Below are 11,751 nucleotides of genomic sequence, written 5' to 3' on the forward strand. Positions count from 1 at the left end.
CTTGTGTACAAGTAGTCAGCACACCGGTTAATATGGTCATATCAGTCAGTGCCTGAACTTATGTGAAATTATGTCTATAGCTCACTTCAAAGTGCTGACATAATGCAATTTGCAAAGGCAAGAATATGCATGTGTACGTTTTTCAAATGAAAATTTCTCAAAATCTATACAGTAAAATCACATGGTTCCTTGTGTACACGAAGTCAGCACACCGGTTAATATGGTCACATCAACCAGTGCCTGAACTTATGTGAAATTCTGTCTATAGCTCCCTTCAAAGTGCTGACATAATGCAATTTGCAAAGGCGAGAATATGCAATGTGTACGTTTTTCAAATGAACATTTCTCAAAATCTATACAGTAAAATCACATAGTTCCTTGTGTACAAGTAGTCAGCACACCGGTTAATATGGTCATATCAGTCAGTGCCTGAACTTATGTGAAATTCTGTCTATAGCTCCCTTCAAAGTGCTGACATAATGCAATTTGCAAAGGTAAGAATATGCATGTGTACGTTTTTCAAATGAAAAATTCTCAAAATCCATACAGTAAAATTACATGGTTCCTTGTGTACACGTAGTCAGCACACCGGTTAATATGGTCATATCAACAAGTGCCTGAACTTATGTGAAATTCTGTCTATAGCTCACTTCAAAGTGCTGACATAATGCTATTTGCAAAGGCGAGAATATGCATGTGTACGTTTTTCAAATGAAAATTTCTCAAAATCTATACAGTAAAATCACATGGTTCCTTGTGTACACGTAGTCAGCACACCGGTTAATGTGGTCATATCAGTCGGTGCCTTGCACACAGCACTAAGGCCAACACAGCAGCGAAGAGAAGGAGAGGAGACATGCTGGCTGGGGCTCATGGGATGTGGTGCAAGTTGCAGCAACGGAACGAGAGAAATGTAAAGGTAATATAAAAGACGTGAGGCACTTGTAGGACAGGTAACAGGTAAAATATTTATTTGCACAGCACACACAGCCATTGCTTTTGCTTCAGCTCTTGAAGTGTCCTGGGGTCCATGGTTAAACAGACGGCATGGAACCACCGGTCACATTTATCACACTGGATCTGTTGGATTAAAAAATGAATTCATGATTTATTCATGCACATGATTTTGTCAGTTGGTAGCAACACTTAAGTTTAACTGGTATATCACAAGCGTCGGTGAAGTCACTTAAGAAAGGTAGTGCATTACATATAACTCATGGAGGAATAAGTGCTGTTAACCATTGGGGTAATTTTATTACAGTAACTTAGTAAGTTGCTACTAACACTGTACGTCACATCACGATTCCACATTGAACTGCTGCTCACAACAACTCACCCAGTTTGTGTTGGCAGTTGCTTCTCCAGGGGGCCTGTCAGCTCCACACATTGCACATGTCTCTTCATCAAAGACTGAAAGAAAGTGTATTTGCATAATACATTTAATCTGAATTCAAGTGGAGTGCCTTTAAGTTATTCATTATTTAAGTTATTGTACCTGATGCCTCAAGGACTTGGAGACCCATATTCCTCCTAGATTCTCCCATGGCTTTCCTGGTGGTTTCAAATTGCATTTGGGGCAACTGAGGGAAGGCTCCCATTACTGCTCTGGCCATCTAAATAAACAACACTGTAGTTATTGAAGATTGTCTTCCTCTTTTAAACGATAACTTAAGCATATGTCAACTCATGCATGACGGGGAGGGTTTACAGAAATCTTGCATGTGTGCAGAAACACCTAAAAGGAACCTTATTTATACCACTGCAAACATGAAAGAAACATTATGTTTCCACTATACATAGTTCAACTTACTTCAACAACAATAACGCCACAACTGCAACCATCCCTTTGCACTGGGTGGGGCATTACTCCTCCTTTCCACTGAACATCAACCCAGTCCGTTTTCCCATGTGATGTTCTCCTCATCTTGAAGTATTCCCTGAAGAAACGTGATGTTGTGATAATTTCTTTAGGCACTACCAAAACATTGTTCATTCACAGATACATTTTAGCAAAGTTTGTATTCACTTATAAGGCATATGGACAGATCTTCAAACATACCACTGATTACTGAGGTCATACAATAAGAAACAGCTGCCATTGTTGAATGTGAACATGACTTCAAATGTTTAGAATTCTAGCTTGAATATTTACTGTATTTTCGTGGCGGCATGTGCAGAGTCCTCAAGCTCAGAGGATGCTGGTGATGGATCCAATTGGAAGACTGTGCCAGACTTTGCATGAATGTACTGTGAAAGAAGAGAGGGTATACTGTAATTAATACTTTATTTCACGATGTGATAACAAACATCTTACTGAGTGAAAATTAAGAAGGCAACAAACCAGCATGTTCCAATGATTCCCATTCACATGGATGAATGACAGCATCGCTTCATAGTTTTCAAAGTTTACCTACAGCATGAAAAAACAATGTTTGATGATGATTTAATGAACATGTAAGTCAATTGTTTACCTATCGAGTATCATGATGTCTATCTTGGGTACCATATTTGTTAGAAATGTTGGCATGGGCAAGAAAGCTTTCAGACAGTGAAAATACATAGTGCTTCCTTATGAAGTGGACTTGAAGCTTCTCGTCCCAGCTATTTCATGAACGACTGTATAGTTGGGATGGGCATTCGATTAAATTGTCTTAGTTGATCGTCGGGAGAATTAACGATCAATTAATCGATAATTTGTTAATATTTTTATATTAAAATTAACTATTTATATGCTATATTCAAAATGCAATGGAAATTGATTGTTCATTCTCCCGCGTTTATGGACACTTCCGGTCCGATTCGAAGTGGAACAACAGCTCAATCGGAATAGAATTCCATGTGGAATAGAAGAGTTGGTGTAGTCTGCTTTATTACACAGGTTTTCTCAATGCCAAATAAAAAAACGTCCTTTTGATCGATAACAATATAAATTGATCAACACATTTCTTAACGATCAATGATCGATCATCGATTAATTATGCCCATCCCTAATAGTAAGTATTCTCATCACACAACATACCATCACATGCACAAACAGACACTGAACATATTACCTTAGGTAAGCTTTGACGGCGTACTGTGGCCCTGTCACCAGACAAAATCACACCTGCCGTGTAATGGTCCATCAGGTAGATGGTGTCTACCACATTGTGTGTGTAGGCACTGAGATGCATCAATCCATGAATTATCTGATGAACACAACATAATGTTTGATTAACATTAACACACAGCATCACCACATGAAAGCAAACCACTTTTTTGGCCATTGAAATGAATAACGTCATTCTGGCATATATACAGTATTTGGCCTATTATGAGCGCACCACTCACTCAGAGTAGCAGCTGTACAGCAACTAACAACTATTCACTAGTTCGCCCGTCAGTATGATTGCTATTGCTAAGCGTGTAAGCAGTGCAGACAAGCAGTGAGAGGAAGAGGTTTAAAGATGCCTACCTCTCCTGTCAACCACAGGTGTGGCCGTAGTGAACGCAGCTCTGAGTGGTGTACATAGATGCTCCGACCCTTAATTTGAGATGGCAGTACCGCAACAACCGCCTCTGTCGACCTCTTTCTCCACAGTAAGGTTAACTGAAAGTCAGGATTAACATTTAATCAATGCTGCAATTAAGGTCTATGATCCATGGTGTATGATTTGAAATGAGAGCTGCTATAAAAAATAAGCAATTATATTGCATCCTCATTTTCTTCTGCCTAGGGTTAGGGTTAGGGGAAAAATCAAAGTGAAGGTGCAAAAAAATAAAAAATAGTCTGTCTGTCTGTGTGTGCGCTAGTAAGCTCTGTCTTGTTCATTACCTTCCATGCCATTGTACTAATCCTTACCTGTTGGTCGTGCAGGTCAGATGAGGACAAGTGGCTTTCACCTGGCCTATCAGCATTCACCTGAACACTTGCATGTTCAGGTGAAGACAGGTGAAGGACGTTCACAGGGCAGAGGGCTGAGGATGGGCGGCTTTCAGATGGGCAGTCAGCATTGCTCAAAGGTTCAGCATTCTAAGATTTAGTGTACAGAACACAACAATGAAAAAACTCTAAGGGAAATATTCCTTTCCTTAAATATTACACTACTCTGTGATTCCGACATGCCTGTATTTATTTCAAAAATATATGGGCATACTGAGTCACAAGACAATTGTTGGTATCCTTAGTAGGGATGCTCACTAATGTTTTCAATGACTTTTTAATTTACCTTTGTTGTCTGAAAGGTAAATGCCTTCTTCCTTGGTGCCACGTACACTCCCCGTTTCCTTTGGCTTCTGTGTTTCCATTTCTCAGTTTCCACCTGATGTCTCTACAAAACCAATCAAAGATTTGAATGGCCGGTTTCACAGAATTAACCTCTAGAATTTGCACACACATTTCATTGTCTACACATAAATACATGCATACAAGGATTTTGTGTTCATTCATGTGAAATATACACATACTTTATATGCTTTATATACAAACATCTACAGTGGTATGATGAGTCCATAAAAACTGCCTCTTCCAGTGAGTTAATTAGTAAGTGAGCGTGAGTGAGTCAGAGACTGAGTGTATACATACGTTTTTAAGTAGAAATAGCATATCACCTTCTGCTTCCTCCTTTCCTTCAGTGAGTTAGCATATTCCCTTAGCAGGGCATTGGTGCTGACTTTATGCATGGCCACAAAATCGTCCATCCTCTTGAAGCGCCTGCCCTGGAGCCTGACTTTCTTCAAGTCCCACTGGCTCTTCTCCATGATCCCTTGGGTCCTGTTGTCCTGTGTGTAGTTCTGGATTGACACATAGAAATTGTGCCCAATTGAAACATTTTGGTCAATAATTAGTATGTTCGCCCCTTTCATCAAATCAATGCACCCACACTAAATGAGGACTAGGAATAAATTAAGAAGAGGGGTGTGGGGGGGAGGCTTTCTCTGCTTTCCACCCTTTCTGGAACACACACACTCGGAGGTGTGACATTATTAAGGACACACTGGCTCACCCAAAGCAGTGGGCAGCCACAGTGCAGCTCAAAGGGAGCACTGGAGCAGTGGTTGTGCTTGTGGCATGTTCAATAATATTACAGTATTTCATAAGGAACATGCCTATATGAGCAACATGATGACATTTTTATCAACTTTGATCTGATATTATACCTGTTTCGCTGTACTTGCTGCTTTCTCAAATTTATTCGACAGCTGCAAATAAACTGGCCCTTTCCCATGGCGTCCCAGGTCACCTGAGGATAGGGTAGGTGGGAAAGAAATGAATTTATGGGACAATAACCCAAATTTATGCATTGGAATTTATGTAGAGGACACCACAGAGCTAGAATAAAAGGTTTTGGACTTTAATTGGGAACAGGCTGTGTTTACTACAGACTAACCCAGGAGGAGGCCAGTCCACAAAGGAGCTTGAGGGAGGGGATTCTGCAGAAGAGTGGGAATAATGCTTGGGCATCGATACAGATTTGGGTCACCATCTCTGTCCATTTGCACATTTCTTAGCAAATTTTGGAAATGCAGAAGAAATGGCGATTGCACCAATTCACTCTGTTATAAAAAAGGAAAAATTGATATTAGGATAACTTTGGCAAATTCACACATCACCTCCAATTAATTAATTTGGATATGATAAGCAAACCATTTTTACTGATACCATGTTTACACAACATGTGTTATAATGGACTTGTTGTTGTTACATGACCTAATGCAACATTCGTAACAGTTGGTTCAAGGGTTGTTTTTGGTTTCTCTTAGACCCTCTACCTTAATGTAATCTGAGTGACCTCATCGGTTGCTTAAATGCTCTGCACCTCCCAATACCCAACTTAGGAAAGACACAAAGGTGCTGCTGCCAGCCATTTACATATCCCAAATTCTTCCTCCTCTCTCCTAAGGTGTTGCCCTCCGCAAAGGTGCCGCCATTCATGTACATACCCCAAATTCTTCCTCCTCAATCTTGGCCTCTTCTATGGCTAGGTCTATCCCCTGCAGATGGACCTGCAGGTTTTGAAAATGTTTTTCAACATTCACTGCACTGCAAGGGCTGGAGAAGACGACAGCTGCGCTAATGAAGACATCATCAAGCTCATGCATGGTTCGGGCTTGAGTCATTCTCCTGATCACATGCATGGCTAGATGGTAATGTTTGCTAGCACTGTAAAGAAAAGCGTGTGCAATTAGTATAACAAAGAATACACTATCACAATACAACAGAATAAATGATCAATTTCACTGTTACTCACTGCTTCTTGCAGAGACTCTTCACATTCTTCATAATGTGGCTTAGGCATCTATGAAGAATGGGGAGTTCAGCACAATCTGCCTGTCCCTTTCCAGTCACAATCCCATAATACCTAGGAGAGGAGTAAAACACAGAGCTTGATTGCACCCGTATTCCTCTACATTTTTTGCACATTTAAATTTAAACAGTTTTTATATTACATATATATATATATTTGTTTTGTGAATCTGTCTTTATGGCTGTGTGAATACTGAAAATTGCCTCTGGGGATGAATAAAGTACGTATAGTATAATTGAATACCTCTTCAGGAGCTCTGGGAGGGATATCCCACAGAAATTCATGGAGAGTGACTGGAGAAGGACTGATGAGCCATCACACATGACCATCACTGGCCTTCTTCGCACTGCCTGCCCATGCTGCCTCACAGCATCAGTCAGGAAGGCTGCAATGAAATGGGAGACTGATGCTGTCGTTTGGTCAGTTGTGACAAATGTAGCCACAGGGAGGGGGGAAGACCCTTTATGTGGGTGTCTCACCACTATCTCATATATATAATATGGTTTAGGGTCTCCCATTGACCTGTGGACCACACTGCCAGTGGCATCAATGTAAACAATGTCGTTTTTACATTGGTCAAAGTAAACATTGATGGTCTTTGCAGACCAGAGCATCACAGCCTTCGGCTTCTGGGAGATCTGCTGTATTAGAGCAGACTCAGTCCCCCGCTCCTCCTCCGCCATCATTTTTAAGCCAAGCATGTCGTCTTCATGCAGGCGATTGTGTCCTCTCTTCTCAGAAGACAGAGTCTTCAAAACCCCTGCTGTTGGGACTCCATCCCTGCAGCCTGACTCATAAATGTCCTCACCAAGCCCCTGGAGTTTCTCCAGAAACAAGCTCCTAGGGAGCTTGTTTTGGAGTGCCTCCGCCAGGACCTCCCTTTCGCTGGCACGAACAGGCCTGCGTACAAGCTGCCTCCTGCTGTGCCTCACAAATTCCCCTGAGAAGGTCAAATTGGCCCTCAGGGAGTCATCGTCAATGGTGAGCTCAACCTGGACAGGGCAATCTTCGAAGGCACAATACGCGGAAGCCTTGAACAGGGCCCCACGCCTCCTCGATCCCACTGTCTTCACAGCATGCCGCTTGAAGGCAAAGCTGCAGTACGGGTTGACCTCCTTGATGCCCTTTGACATCACCGCAGTCCAGTCGAGGCTGGAGAACTGCCGCTTCACCTGGGTCTTCCTCAATGCCTTCCAGTCTTCTTTGGAAACAAAAAAGAAGGCAGGACACTGAGGCAAAGAATCAACGAAATATTTGTCCGGGCTGAAGGCGGCGGAGGATGCTGCAGGCATGGAAACTAGTCACCTTTCGGCGAAATTCGCCGTTTTGCAGACAAAATTGACCACTTGTGTGATTCGTGGAGATCCGTTGAGAAAACATTTGGGGGGGGGGGGGGGGGGGGTCTGATGGCCAGCCATGGAGTCCTTGTAGCGCCTGCTAATACATTCTCAATGGAGAGGCGAGCGGACAGAGAGAAGGCGCAGCATTCTGTCAGGCGGCACGACAAGTGGGCGCACTCCCGTGGAACTGTCGCTTCCGTGCTCGTCGAACGCATGCGCGCGCTCGTGAAGCCGCGCGGCCAACCGACAGCGTGAGCGGAAAGTCGCCTACCATCTGAAACGGCCAAGCGTGAGCCCAGCGGAGCCTTTAAATGCCTCGTTTCCACCGAGCGTTTCCACCGCCGACAGTACCCTCATGGTAGGCCGGATGTCGATCGCCGCGGCAGCTACGTAAACATCCCGAAGGTGAACGACAAGAACTGATTCCCAAAACAAACATAACAAAAATATGGTAACGTAAATAAAATATACAAACGAGCAGAGCTTCGTCTCCCCGCGACCTTATATTATTTAAAACGTTCTCATCGATTCAGCCAATGAGAGTGCAATCGCGTTGCCATGGCAACGTGAGGGTAAACAAATGATAAGGCACCACCACACAAGTTAAGTAACGATCGCTGTAGGCTTCAATATCATGCAAGCACTTTGTTTTCTTTCTATTTTGTTCTACATCACAATTGCATGCTTTAATAGGTCCATGCTCCACCTCCTTGTTCGCCCAAGCTAACGTTTTACGCGACACGTCCATTGTCCAGAATAATACCTCGCAGTTTGTTTTTATCCCCATGTCACGCCCACTTTTGGCGGTGGAAACGCGAACCGTGCCGCAACTTTGCGAACTGAACCGAACGCACCCTCCAGTGGAAACGCGCCAAAAGAGAATTTTTCAGCGGGTCACCAGTTGTGTTGATACATACTAGTCGATATAGCCGAGTGAAGAAAGCGGGCCCTTGAGACACTGGTCCAGGCCAAGAAGAAAAATAAATAATGGCATACTCCTATTGCCCTGTCCTCCCGCCTCTTTTTATTCTTCTCAATATTCTTTCTTAATTTTGTAATAAGTTATGTACCTATTGGGGCTGCCCTTGCACATAATAAATTAATGCTTTGTTCGTAATTGTGCGCAGTCCTGTAATTTTTTTTAGCTTGTGACTAACCCTAATATATTAAAAAATGTAAAAGAAAACTCCCCGGAGTATAAACCTGGAACCCTATAGTGGGTCTGTGTTTTTCTCAGCTCACGCATCATTCTCACCTTTTTCACCCCGAGCCAGTTTGCATGCCTGATGCTGGTGACAATGCGCAAGTGGTGTTGCAGGAGTGAGGCGAGGGTGCAGGAGACGCTGCAGAGCCATCAGAAGGGCTGGTGTGGCCGGAGGGTGCAGGAGACCCTGCAGAGCCATCAGAAGGGCTGGTGTTGCCGGAGGGTGCAGGAGACCCTGCAGAGCCATCAGAGGGGCTGGTGTGGCCGGAGGGTGCAGGAGATAATAAATAAACTTGAAACTTGAAACTAGACCCTGAAGAGCCATCAGAGGGGCTGGTGTGGCCGGAGGGTGCAGGAGACCCTGCAGAGCCATCAGAGGGGCTGGTGTGGCCGGAGGGTGCAGGAGACCCTGCAGAGCCATCAGAGGGGCTGGTGTGGCCGGAGGGTGCAGGAGACCCTGCAGAGCCATCAGAGGGGCTGGTGTGGCCGGAGGGTGCAGGAGACCCTGCAGAGCCATCAGAGGGGCTGGTGTGGCCGGAGGGTGCAGGAGACCCTGCAGAGCCATCAGAGGGGCTGGTGTGGCCGGAGGGTGCAGGAGACCCTGCAGAGCCATCAGAGGGGCTGGTGTGGCCGGAGGGTGCAGGAGACCCTGCAGAGCCATCAGAGGGGCTGGTGTGGCCGGAGGGTGCAGGAGACCCTGCAGAGCCATCAGAGGGGCTGGTGTGGCCGGAGGTGGTCACCTCAGGTGTGGTCATCACCTCAGGTTTGGTCATCTGGGGCTGATGTACATAAGAATAACAGCATAAAAAAAAATCATATCTTGTTCTGAAATGATAATTGGTTACAGTAATCTCCATGACTCCCATTTGCCTGTGTTTGTCTGGTAGCCAAGGGCCTCTTGATCAAACAGAACGAGTGAATGTTTGAGCAAACTGATTTCTTTCTGTCAAAGACCCCAAGGGGTCACATGGAGCAGAAGGGGCACAGGGAAACAGCCATATTTGTATACACTGCTGGGTCATCAGTGAGCAATTGTTGATGGACAGTACTGTATGCACTGCAAATAAAATAAGTGATAGAAAACATTTGCAGCAATGTTATGTAGGAATGCTGACACGTCATCAGGTCATGACACGTCAAAACATAATCAATGTAATTTTTTAATGCTAGACTGATATGGGAGAGAGGGTAGCTGTCTACACAGCATTGCTGCGTTACTCCTAAATATTTAGGTTGAAGATATACAATTTTATGTCTTTATTACTATCTAAGATCCAATTAAAGTTTTCCATTAAACTATACCTTTTTATGCATTTCGTATGCATGCTTCAGTCGCGTTTTATTTCCTCTGGATAGTGGAATTCCCAGGTGCATGCACGCCGCTGCCCAAAATTCCTCACTCTGGGCATACTCAGCGGAGTGCATAAGCTGGTCAATGGCCTTTACTATAAATGTGGCTGTTTTGGTCGTTTTCCTAGACTGGAATAGAAATGAATAGCATTTGTTATCTTAAATTTGAAACATTTCACCTATATTAAATTGCAATACTGTCTACTATAAGACATTTATTTCATCATTATGTCTGGATGTGGAACTGTATTAAAACTTACCTTTCCAAAGGTGGAGAAGTGAAAGACTAGTTAAAAGAAAAAGAAAAAGAAAAAGATGCATAACTTTGACTCCTGCTTTGTGCACCAGTTTTACTGTCAGTGTGAGCACCAAATACACCGCTGGGGGCCCCTTGTGTTCATCATCATCATCATCATCATTATCATTATCATTATCATCATCATCGTCATCATCAATAATATCTAGAATAAATATAGCAATTTAAAAAGATTTATTTAATACTGAACACTTTCTAACATTCCAGCAGACCTTATAGCAAGAATATAAGAAAAATATCACTTTATATAATTGAGTAAATTTTTTTTTTATTATTATTTGTGGAAGAGGGAGAGACGTCGGAGAACCCGACGCAGTCGATTCATAATATTGTAATGACCACGGAAGAAGCCGTGAATGATCTAGGCCTATTGATTAGACAGAGATTTATTAGATACCTAAGAATCTCTGCAAACTTTCAAAAAATTATTGGACGTCATAGCAGTTATGTAAACGCCCACATGTTTCTTTTGTGCAAATGACAATAAACACTTTGAATCCTGAATCTTATACAACAGTTAGGAACCAATCAGATCGCTGAATTTAAGCCACCCGTTTTATAAAATATCAGAGCTCATGTAGGCTACGCCGTCTACGTTACGCCTGCAGTATGGAAGCCCATAATTCCATACTGTAGCAACCCTGGGACATTTAAATAGTTTGTGTGTTATATGTTGCATTGTATTTCGTTGTCCGTTATGCCAGTTGTTCTATGTGCATGTATTGCAATGGCCTCTTCTTGTCAATCAGTGTGGGGGCGAATCATTAGGTCAGCTGGGGGAGGGCCTTGGAAGAACAGGAGGGTGGGGGCTTGCACGTGAGTGAGACCGCGTCACGTCTGTTTCTGTGTTGCCCTAATACTCCGTCGTACCAAAGTCACCTGCAAAATTCAATGTATTGTAATGACCATGCATGAAAGTATGGCAAGCCATCCCCGCCAGAAAGCGGCATCATTTAGACGCGTATCACCTTCATTACGCCGAAAATGTAGAAAAACGGCGTACTTTACGCCGTCATGCGCAAAAAAGCGCCGCTTTTTACGCCGCAATTAAGCCTTTCAAGAGCGCTCGTAAAATACGCGCGTTTTGAACATCAAAACGCGCGTAAAATACGGCGTTCCTCTAGTATGCTAATAATCTCCGCCCTTCTTTTCTCTCAGCCAATGCATTTTAAGTGTTTGCGCCCAATCGCTGAGCAAGACAAGCAGACCAAATCAGTTCAGCACAGATCTGCTTTGAGAATTTCTCCTCTCATT

General features: G+C 43.4%; 1 long non-coding RNA gene across 1 annotated transcript; it reads right to left on the reverse strand.

Moving 5' to 3' along the window:
- Positions 1–945: 945 nt before the first annotated feature.
- LOC115539735 (uncharacterized) lies at positions 946–1,627 on the reverse strand. The gene is made up of 3 exons (XR_003976005.1): positions 1,496–1,627; positions 1,337–1,410; positions 946–1,080 (listed from the first exon to the last, which is right to left on the reverse strand). It is a non-coding gene; the product is annotated as an uncharacterized LOC115539735 (long non-coding RNA).
- Positions 1,628–11,751: the final 10,124 nt, after the last annotated feature.

This window comes from Gadus morhua, chromosome 1, assembly GCF_902167405.1.
Source record: "Gadus morhua chromosome 1, gadMor3.0, whole genome shotgun sequence".
Lineage (NCBI taxonomy): Eukaryota > Metazoa > Chordata > Actinopteri > Gadiformes > Gadidae > Gadus > Gadus morhua.